The sequence below is a fragment of the Amphiura filiformis genome, chromosome 2, assembly GCF_039555335.1.
Source record: "Amphiura filiformis chromosome 2, Afil_fr2py, whole genome shotgun sequence".
Classification (NCBI taxonomy): domain Eukaryota; kingdom Metazoa; phylum Echinodermata; class Ophiuroidea; order Amphilepidida; family Amphiuridae; genus Amphiura; species Amphiura filiformis.
Window position 1 is genome coordinate 24,339,113 of NC_092629.1, and position 12,395 is coordinate 24,351,507.

The window sequence follows — 12,395 nt, forward strand, 5'->3', positions numbered from 1 at the left end:
GAAGGTGTGCGCTTGAGATCTCAGCTTACTTCCGTTGTACCCGCTCGCGGCAACGAACAGGTTTCCTAGACTCGTTCCGTTCCACTTGAAAAAATCTCCTCTGGATGCAGCTCAAAATAAATTGAATCTGCCATCTTGTTGGTTTTATTTTAACTGTTAAAGAATAAACAACAATGTTAGTCTCCTGGACACCCCAGAAAGGAGAATTAGGATGGAAGCTAGGCGCATAGCCGAAGCGCTGGAAAAGTACAACCTAGCCCGCGAGGCGGAAAAACAAATTTTTGGTTTATGAATTTGTAAAATAGAGCAAAAATAAAAATGGATCCTGCAAAATTCAATAAACTGCACGAGGAGCAAAAATCAGTCATCCTGAAATGGCGAGACTTGGAACAAGGCAAAATTTTTGAAATCAAGGACTTAAAATACATTACAACCAAGTTCAAAGACTTAACGTGTGTTATTGAGCTCGCAGATGGCCGTGAATTTTGGGCGCCGTCTACGCTGCAAAAAGAACTTGAAAAAAGATGGGAAAATTTTCAGCATTCGCGTTGCTATATGAAGTCGAACGGACAGACGTATTTTTCGGTTGACATTGTCTGGGAGCCTAAAGAAGAATCTGAAAAACATAGAGCTGACTTTGGGTCTGAAGAAAAAGATGCCTGAGAAACCAGATCTTCGTTGGTGTGATTGCGACATTTGTAAGAAGAGAAAAAACAGAGCCCAAAAAAACAGCCAAGCTGAACACTTGCTTAAGAGTCAAGCCTACAATGGAATTCAACGTCTGTTTGAGGAACTGTGCGCTTGCAATATTTGTAAGAGAAAAAACAGAGCCGAAAAAAACAGAGCCAAGTTGACTTTTTGTTTAAGAGTTCAGCCTGCAATGGAATTCAACGTCTGTTTGAGGAACTGTGCGTTTGCGACATTTGCAAGAGAAAAAACAGAGCCAAAAAAAACAGAGCCAAGCTTGGAACTTGCTTAAGAGTCCAACCTGCAATGGAATTCAACGTCTGTTTGAGGAACTACCAACAAAAATTCCCTCGAGTGCCGAGGGTATTTTTTTTTGACGTAAAAAACGCAATTATGTGAAGGGCTGCGTTTGTGCGAATCGATACGACTGTTCGCTTTGTCGTAAATTGCGCATGGTGACCGTTCGTTTTGCGATTTTGGAGAGAGATGGGGCGCCTTTGAAAAAATTCTATAAGCTCGCGTACGATCTTTTGAGCCAGGAGTGCTCCTTGAATGCGGAAAAATACCACCAGCTCGCGTACGCTCTTTCGAGCCCCTCAAAAGTTTGCAAAGACTGCGGCAGTTCGAGCAGCATTGTTCTTGTTGATGACCTGCCTACATGTCTGGACTGCGGTGTCATTCAATCGAAATTATATTTTATGAACGAGCCTCGATGGGTGATTTCATATTACTTGATGTAAACAAACTGTATGAGAACAAAATCCTTTTTGCTTGAAAATATTATTTTTTATTATAGCTTGATTTTCATAGGATTTTAGTGATTTTATATTATTTGTAAACAAACTATATGAGTACAAATCTGTTTAAAAAAATTTTGTCTGAATTATTAATTTGCTTGACTTTTATTCTGGATTTCTCAATAAAAAAATACATGCAGTATAAGAATGCTAAAAAACGAGATGCGCGCAGCTTACCTAAAACAAAAGCCTATGATTGTTTAAGTTAAATGTAAATAAATACAACATTATTCTCTCATTTCTCCAGACATGGGTCCATGATTCCTGCATCTGTTTTGTTATTTGTGATGTGATCAAGTAAAATCAGTCGGAAGTCGGAAATATCCCAGCAAACACAAAAACGTTTTTAAAACGTTTTAAATAAGTTATATTTTGGGTTTTCGTTTTACCTAAACCAAAACCCAAAATATAACTTATTTAAAACGTTAAAATAACATTAAAATGTCGGGTTATATAAAGGTCATGAAATCGTTTTAAAACGTTTTATATGAAAACACACTACGTCAATATTTTTAAAATGTTTTCGAAATGTCATTGTAAACTATTTTTGCAAACATTTTTGGCCAAATATTTTGTCAACACTTAAATAACATTATGTTAAAATATTTGCACCAGGCAAACACAGAAATGTTCTTAAAATGTTTTTTACAAAACGTTTTAATAACATTTAAATGTCGGGTTATATTAAGGTCATGAAAACATCTTAAAAACGTTATTGTAAATATTTTGGGCAAACATTTTTTACAAAATATTTTTTCAACCGCAAAATAACATTCTGTTTAGAATGATTTGCACCAAGTTTTCAAAAATGTTTTTGGAATGTTATTAAAACGTTTTTATACCATTTATATAACCCGACATTTAAATGTTTTCTGTGAAACATTTGTGTTTGCTGTGCAGTAAATTACGAACAAATGTTTTTTAATGTTATAAAAACGTTTTATACCATTAATGTACCCTTTATATAACCCGACATTTAAACGTTTTCTGACAACCTTTTATAACCTTTTGCGAATGATGTCGAAAACGTTTTTCATTTTCTTTCCTATTGTTTTGGAAACTCTTTAACTTCTCACATCTTTTGTTGTCCAAATTCAATGAGGTTTTCTGCACAATGTAGCTTTGCAAAATGCCAGTGGCGTAGCGTCATAGGGGCACGGGGGGCATATGTCCCCCCCCCCATCGATCTAAAATTTTAAAAAATCCCATAGGAAAATGGCCGGAAACGGCTTGTTCCCCCAATCAGACCCGGTACCCCCCCCCCCCATCATGGTCGGTCCCCCCATGTGATAACCCACACTACGCAATTGGCAAATGCTGTTTGCAATCCTATAAGATATTGAAAATTGAATATGTCCGACTTCAGACTGACTTAGCATGATCACACCACATTTACTAGGCCAGTCAAAATATGAAATCACCCACCACTAATTGCAACAGAATCCATGTTACATGCGTCCATCTTCCAAAAGATCACACAAAATATATCAAAAGTCCCCAAGTAGTGGCCGGAACAGTGCCTAATTTGCATGAATCCAAAATGGCCGCTTATGAAGGGGGTGAAATTTCAGGTTGGTCAAAGCTTATCAAATGTATTCTTCTAGGCATAAGGATTTAGAAAAAGTATAGTTTGACCTATCGCTGAGGTACAGTTCTTGCGTTATAGGGGAAAAGTTCAAAATGTCAAAATTTGGATTACAAAATTGAAAATATCTCTTATTATAAAAAAAAAATGGTCTCAGATTGCTCCGCTTGCAAAAATAATAGTTAGTAACATGGTCAAAAAGATCAAAATCCATTGAGCCCTGTTGAACTTGACTTATTTTATGATGTTACCTATGTAACAAAACATCCAAAAGCAATTCAACTGTTCTCATTCATTAATTTTAGCCAAAGGAGCAATTTCAGACCAATTGGATGGAAATTGGAGCATTTTTCAATTGTGGACACCTGCGGACCCCAAAATTTGACCTTTAACCTTTTTGCCTATAACTCATGAACTGTATGTCGGAGACAGGGCAAACTATAATTCTTCCGAATCCTTATGATGAGAGCAATACATTGATATATGGGTTGTAACAAGGTTTGACCAACTTCTAAAATTCCACTCCTGCATAAGCGGCAATTTTGCATTTGTACAAATTAGGCACACTGTTCCACTTCTTGAATTTTCGGGGACTTTTGATGTATACATTATTTGATATGTTTTTCTGAAATGAATGGTGATTAAATGGATTCTGTTGCAATAGTAGTGGCTTAAGCCCTTATTTTTCTTAATTTAACTGGCATATACTGGCGATGGTACGTACTTCTTTTCATTTTACAGATGTAGCCTCTGGGACTACCACATGGCGTGTCATTCCAGTCTCCATTCTCGTACAAATAAACACAATGTTCAATACCTCCATCATTATTAGGTTGGGTAGTTCGCCAATTAGTATAAACAAACTGAAAAGAAAAACATAAAAATGCATCAATTACACCATTGGCGAACGGTTTTGCCTATTGACCACCTGTCTCAAGTTTTCATTCAATGTTGTGTTAGAAGGTACCAAGTGGCCGAGAGGGGGTATGTGATCCAAAACTGATATTTATAGACAATAGCAAATTGTACAAAAGGTATGATCCCTTATAGTAAGCTGATTATTATGACCCATTTATTATAGTAGCTTCCATAAAGTACCATTTTGTGGTTGTATTATAGAGTCAAATTGACACAAAAATATTATTAAATGACCCATCCACATTCATCCACATCCACATACAGAGGATTTAAGGAAGCCCCATCATGCACTGCAAAAGTGTTATCAGTAGAGTTTCAACTGCCATTTTACTTTTCAAATCCCATTGAATTCTGTGCAAAAGATGTTGTTTTAGAATTGTGTGTGTGTCATTATTACTTGGTCGATTTCCATCCAATTGATCTGAAATTGCTCCTTTGGCTAAAATTAATTAATGAAAACAGTTGAATTGCTTTTGGATGTTTTATTACAAAGGCAGAGGATTTAAGGAAGCCCCATCATGCACTGCAAAAGTGTTATCAGTAGAGTTTCAACTGCCATTTTACTTTTCAAATCCCATTGAATTCTGTGCAAAAGATGTTGTTTTAGAATCAGAGATTCACTGATTATAACACTGAATAAATTAAATAGGCCTAATCTCTTCCACATAGACAATTTAATACTACACCATGTATGGATCTTCTATAATGTGTTGTTAGGAAAAGAGATTAAAAAAGGCTATAAGGTCATCAAAGGTCAGGTTATAGGTCAATTGGTTCAGGTCAAATTCAGGCATCAATTTTGAATACATGTGATAGTCTGTGATATCATACATGTCATAATGAGGCATCAATTTTGATATTTTGTCTGTTACTGGATATATAATGGAAATGTGTGAGGTGGATATACTAAAATACCTTGGGATGTAAATGGTGAGTACAATTTAGATTGCCTAGTTGAGATGGATTGGGCAAATAAATATAAAATAGTTACCAAAATCACAAAAATGAAGCTTACGGAAAACTACGTAATATGGTGGTATAGGTGACAAAAAATACAATCTTTTTCAACATTGCTGTAGTGTGGTTGTGGTAACCTGTTACCTAAAATACAAAAGATAGCTCAACATTGAAAATAGAAGCATTTTAACCGGTTCGTTTTTTGATAGTTGTGGAGCACCAAGTTCATGAAGTCATAAAAGAAATCAGGGACCACTTATTCCCATTTTACATATCTACATTATTTCCCTAATGTGTTAGCAACACATATCCAAAATTTTAACGAAATCTGTTGATAGTAAGCTTTCCAAAATGAAGTGAATTTAAAACATCAGTGATGTACCACTTTTTGGCTTATACCATTAGAAGCATGTACGCGTCATTGATACTGATGCCACCAATTGAACGAGAAGATTTGCCCCTTCATTTTGCATACCACTTTGTCCAATTTCTTTTTCTCAAATGCAAAAAAAATGGGTGTAGTACCCCCTTAATATTTGATTTTGAAAATAAGACAACATTTTCAAAACTTAGAACACATATGTAACACCTTTTGAACACTTGACACGTGTTCTTATTTCCTTATGTATTTCTTTGTTTCATTTGAACACTGGTGTTCTTGTAGTTTGAACACTGATGTTCTGAAATATTTTAGAACACTTATTGCACATGTATATGGCTTGTAGAAGCGCAATTCCAGCTTGCTTTCCTCTTTATTTTTCACCTCTGTTTTATTTCACCCCTGCATTTCTCCTTGCATGCCTTCCCCCTTTATACTCTTCTTCATTCTAATTTCACTTTAACTCTCCCAGCTGTATGTACAGGTGGCAATTCCATCAGCCCACTTGTCCATAATCGCCACTCTGCTTGCAACTCAACCCCACCTCCTAGCTGGTACCAGGCGGATAACTCAGGCTTTGCGGCCTGAGGAAACAGACGGGCTCTGGGTATGGGAAGGAAAACCCTAATGTAAACCAACAAGGGTTCCCCCTTGTTTTCGTGATTATGTGAGTAAGGACACATTGATAACAGCTCGTTTCTAACTACCACAGTGTCCAAAGGGGAGCAGCCTATCTGGATTCCCCTAACCAAGGTGTATTCTTCAAATACATCATCCAGGCATAGGTTATTGCGACAGGCTAGTGTCCCATCCAGTGTAAAAAACCTATTCACTACGAAACCTGACAAAAGAGAAACTACCAAAACTCGTACCGAAAAGCCACCTCAGACTAAACCAGTCCATATGAAGGGTAGTGGTGAAAGCCCCTCCAGGGAAGCCACTAACTCGATGAGAGGGAGGAAGACTAGGTACAACCCAAAAGAAACAACTTCAATAAACATCACAAAAACCAAACTCAAGATAGGAAACTGGAACGTTCAGGGCCTCAATGCCCCAGGAAAGATCGATGTGCTGATTGATGAATGTGATAGATATAAGTTGGACTTAGTCGCTCTGACAGAACTGCACTGGCCAGGCCAAGGAAGGAGTAGACACAAGAATTGGGAGATCATACACTCCGGTCCAGACACCAGCAGAAGAGAGAAACCGTCGGCCTTTTGTTATCCCACACAGCTGCAAAATCCCTGCTGTCATATGAATGCATTTCTGACAGGCTGCTCATAGCAAGATTCAACTGCAAGCATGTGAAACTCACCATAGTAGTATGCTATGCTCCTACCAACAGTGAAACCCGTCCTGGTGATACTGCAAATAAGGATGCCTTCTATAACCAACTGGATGATGTGGTATCAAACATCCCTAAACATGACATACAACTTGTAGTTGGGGACATGAATGCTCAACTGGGAGATGATGTGAATACATGGAAACCTGCACTTGGCTGTCATGCTGCATGTAGGGGCCCTAAACGACAATGGCATCAGACTTCTGACTTTCTGCCTCGCACATGACCTTATTGTTGGCTCCTCACTTTTTCCGCACAAGAACATCCACAAGCTGACTTGGAACTCACCAGATGGTAAAACAGTGAACCAGATTGACCACACCTTGGTTAACAGAAAATGGAGAAACTCTTTGAAAGATGTTAAAGTATACAGAGGGGCTGATGTTGGAGGCGATCACAACCTTGCTATCACAACCGTCCGCTTATCTCTGGCAGTCCTGAAACAACAGAAGAAGCAGTTGAAGTTCAACTCCTCAAACCTGTCAAACAGAGACATACTTGCAAGCTTCAATGCTACAATTGGCGGCAAATTCAACATCCTTGCTGAATTGGACGATACCTCCGATATTAACGAAGAGTGGGCCAACTTCACTGATACTGTGAACTCGGCAGCAAGAGAACATCTCGGATACAGGAAAGGGAAGCAAGAAGAATGGATTTCCTCTGAATCTAGGGATTTGATATCAAGGAGAAAGAGAGCCAAACCATCACTTGGCAGTGACTACCGGGAGCTCAATAGGCAGACAAGAGCAAGTCTAAGGAATGATAAGAAAGCATGGTACAGTAAGATTGCTGATGATCTTGAGTCTGCTGCCAGAAGTAACAACATGAGAGAAGTATACCAAATGAAGAACATCTTAATTGGAAAAACCTCCAGGAGAGCATCTCAGATAAGAGATGTCAATGGCAACATCATCAAGGATGAAGCTGCACGACTTCAGAGATGGTCCGAGTACTTCAAAGGTCTTCTCAATGCTGATGAACCTGAGGAAAACCATAGATTTCTCTGTCTTCACCCAAGCAGAAGAACTAAACATCAATATGGATCCACCAGTTAGGGAGGAGGTTGATAAAGCCCTTGGTCTTTTAAAACGAAACAAAGCTCCAGGAGTAGACAATATCACTCCCGAAATCCTAAAGGATGGCGGAGATGTCATCAGAGAATGGTTGCTCCGTATTTGCCAGCATGTATGGAAGAACGAGGTTACACCAGCAGAGTGGGGAAAAGGCATAATACTACCCTTGCCAAAGAAGGAGACCTCTCCTACTGTAGTAACAACCGAGGCATCACCCTTATTGACATCGCTGGAAAAGTGTTTTCAACCATTCTACTCCAGAGGGTAAAAGATGAAGTGGACCTGAAAATGAGAGACAACCAAGCAGGCTTCAGAAAGGGCCGTTCTTGTCAAGACCAAATTTTCAGCCTAAACCAGATCATTGAGAAGTGTTTGGACCAACAGCTACACTGCCTCATTAATTTCATTGACTTCAAGGCTGCTTTTGACTCAGTGCACAGGCCCTCCCTGTGGGAAATTCTCCGCATCTATGGAATACCTCCCAAGATAATTAACATCATAAGGAGTTCATATCGGGACACAATATGTGCATTTTTTTTTAAAGGTACCGCGTCCACCGGGTTCAAGATCATCACCGGAGTCAGACAGGGTGACATCTGGTCTCCATTACTCTTTGGCTTAGCCATTGACTTCATCATGAAGAGGGCTGTTGATGAAAACAACAGAGGATTAATCCTATTGCCAAGGAGGAGTTCAAGATATCCAGAAGAAAAGTTAGCTGATCTGGATTATGCTGATGATATAGCTCTCCTTGAAGAGACTGATGTCAAGATGGCAGAGACAACAGAAGCCATCCGTGTTACTGCCGGTAAACTAGGACTCCAGATGAGCTATAAGAAGACAGAGATCATGACCATTAGCCGATCCAATGTTACAAAACCAGCTGTTCACCTAGGCAATGAAGGTCTCATCAAAGTAGTTGACCATTTTAAGTACCTTGGTGCCTACTGCAGTGCTGACGGGTCCAATGTCAAAGAATTGAATAACAGAATCGGTAAAGCCACAGGAGCCTTCAGAGAGCTGGACAAGGTGTGGAAGGATCGTAACATCAACATGGAGACCAAGCTGAAGTTTTACAATGCTTGTGTAATCTCCACACTCCTTTATGCCGCTGAGTGCTGGACTCTCACAGAGAGGGACGAGGCTAGACTTGATGCCTTTGACATGCGCTGCCAACGCAAAATTCTTCGAGTGATATGGTCACAACATATATCAAATAGCTGTATTCGATCCAAGACCAAACAGCCCCAACTCACATCAGTTATCAGAAAGCGCCGCCTACAGTGGCTTGGCCATCTGCAACGAATGGATGGAGACCGCACCCCCAAGAGGATCTATCATTGGAAGCCAACCCATGGGAAACGCAAACCTGGTCGTCCTAAGACATCATGGAGAGACGTCATCCACAGAGACATCTCAAGGCTGGACCTAGGGTGGACTGTAGAGGAGGCTGAGGTTGCAGCTTTGGACCGTAGGATTTGGAAGCATCTCTTGAGCCAGGCAGCATGTGCAGAAATGCATGAAGCTGACTGGTAGGTAGGTAGGTATTGCACATGTGTCATGTGTTCAACTGTATCCTATAAACACGTCTCAAGTGTTCACACTAGTGTTCTCTAAATAAGTTGAACACGTGTCATGTGTTAAAAATAACCGTTATACATTAATGAACGCCGTTCCATGTGTTCTGGTCAATGTACAGTGTAGGACTTGAATTAATAATTCGTGATGCTTCTGGCGAGATGTTACAAGATAATTCTCAAAATAAAAAATTTGGTATTAATCCGCGATGTTATTGGGCCACATGACCTGCATGTTGTAGTGTATTTAATATTATAGGGCAATGGAATATCATATAGGCATTATTGCCCATGAAGCTGTAAAAATTTACTATGAATGGTTAAACCAATGTTACATAATTTATGTATAGGCCTATAGCTTTAGGCAAAAATATTCCAGCAAACACAAAACGTTTTACAGAAAACGTATAAATGTCGGGTTATATAAAGGGTATAAAATGTTTTAATAACATTCAAAAAACATTTTTGATAACTTCTTGCAAAACATTTTAAACAGCATGTTATACCCACTCATGTTATGCCTCGATATAAATGGTATTCTTTATGTGAAAATGTTTCTTAATTTTTATGGAAATTTGTAAGATTCAAGTATTATTGGTCAAAGGCATGTTAAGGGGGTACTACACCCCTGGCCAATTTTGAGCCTATTTTTGCATTTTTCTCGAAAATTATAGCGCATTGGTGACAAGTTAGATATGTATATTATAGGGACAAGGACTACAACTACTGCATTGAGAATTTTATTTCAGCACAGACAATAGTTGTGGATTTACGGTCAAAAATGAGGGAAAACCAATATTTGATCAATAAATCGATAACTACTTGTCTTGAGTAACTGAAATTCCAGTGTAGTAACTGGATTCCTTGCCCCTATAATATGTATCATTTTTGTTACCAGTGTTTTATTAGTTTTTGAGAAAACTGCAAAAATAGTCATAAATTTATCAAGGGTGTAGTACCCCCTTAAAGTTAAACACAAACATCAACAGAACGGATCATGTAATACTTTTGTAGTGAAGGCACTTTCGCTTATAGGATGTCTTCTGGACACAAAAGTCTAAAACTTACTTGCGTTAATAAAATCCTGTTCAAGCTGATCGTTAATACTCGTCAATGCTGCTCCTTTTGCGACGCAAGCATCCCGTGCTTCAGCATAAGTGGCTTGGATTTCCCATAGTTCACGCCTATAGCAAAAATTATCGAACTCCTGCCAACCAAGGGGACATTCAACCTCTGCATAAGATATTAAAGAATAATTAAATAACATAAATCATGCAAATCTAACCCAGCAGACTGTAAAATTCATATTGATGTAACTTTCCTGTTTATTTCTCTGTGGTTAATTTCCCCAAAAGAGAGAGGCACCCTTATACCGTAAAGATTCGCGTAATGCCGCATATAACATGACAATAACATGGAATTTTGGGCGTAATGAACTAGAAGTGTTCGCAGGTAAATATCCATCCAGCAAATACGGATTTGGATTCTTTTCTATTTGTACTACACCCCTGCCAAATTTGTCTGCCTATTTCTGCATTTTTCTCAAAAATTATAGCGTATTGGTGACAAGTAAGATATGTATATTATAGGCATGATAGGGGCAAGGACTACAACTATTGCACTGGAAATTTTATTTCAGCACAGACAACAGTTGTGGAGTTACAGTCAAAAATGAGGGAAAACCAATAGTTGATCAATAAATCAATAACTACTTGACTTGAGTTGCTGAATTTTCATATATATATATATATTTTTGTATTTCAAGCAAGGGATAATTGAAACGAACAGGTAGGCCTATAATAGATATCTCCGTGTGTTTGAATTAGTTTTGACAAGCATGAATGGAAAATGGGCGTCATTGACCATGAACAAGTTACTTTCTGGGCAAAAATGTGCAAAAAAATTAGCAATTTTGCAGCTAAATGGCTACAAAAATGTGAAATTTGTTCAAAATGCGCGCGAAGCGCGCAAAAATGTGCAGATTTGGTGTAAAGCTGATAGGGGTCATTGGGTGGCAAATTTGAAAAAAAAAAACCCACAGTCATTGGGTGTAAGCTGATGAAAAAAGGGGCCCGGATGGCAGATTTGCCTAAAAAATGGAGGTCTATTGACAGGTAGGCCTACAAGACGCGTACCAATATATGGGAGTGCCCCTATGCATAATGCATATGTATCATAAAATAGCAGTAAGTAACATGGAAAATCTCACTTACCATGCGCAAATCCACCTCGAATTGTAATCGATAATATCAGTAGATTTAGTACTAACAGCAGAGACCAACTTTTCCAAGTTAGATATAAGGTAGTGTTCTTATCCATAACGAAGTTGTATAAAGTTACACAACTTAAATCAAACTATGCAACGTAATCATATCTCTAATATTTTTTTTCTAGGGTCTGTGCCGCAAGCATCATGTGCTTGCAAATTGCCAAAACTGGCTGCCTTTTGTACTAATTATTTATGTAAAGAGATATATACCTTGATCAAATTATCAGGGATAGCACCAAATACAGTAGGGTTGTATTAAAAGCACCACATCAGCTCATTCTAAAATTAATTATGTGTAGTCAAAAATAGAACTTTTAAAAACACTATTAATTATAAAATACACCGAGCAGCACATTATATACATGGCGTTTATCGCGTGTTGAGGCTGAACGCGTCATAATTTGGATAAATTCAACCGCGGTATAAACTTTGGCACAAATGTAATCAACATAACACTAACGCTTATATTTTACCTGATTGCTGATTTTTTGTCAAAAGTTAATGGAGATCATTAATCCCGGTCATTAATCAACTTAATCTGTTTTGACAGCTAGATTAACAATACATTTCTATCACAGATATTGGAACACACATTTTAACCCTAGCCTTACTATAAAGGGAGAACAGGTTATTGGCGAGTTAAAAAATAGGCGAGTTAGAAAAAGGCGACTTAAAATGGCGAGTTACCCCCTGCAGTGTTTTCCGGAAAGTCCATGCGGCGAGTTGTGAATTTCCGGAAAGTCCATGCGGCGAGTTGTGAATTTCCGGAAAGTCCATGTGGCGAGTTGTGAATTTCCGGAAAGTC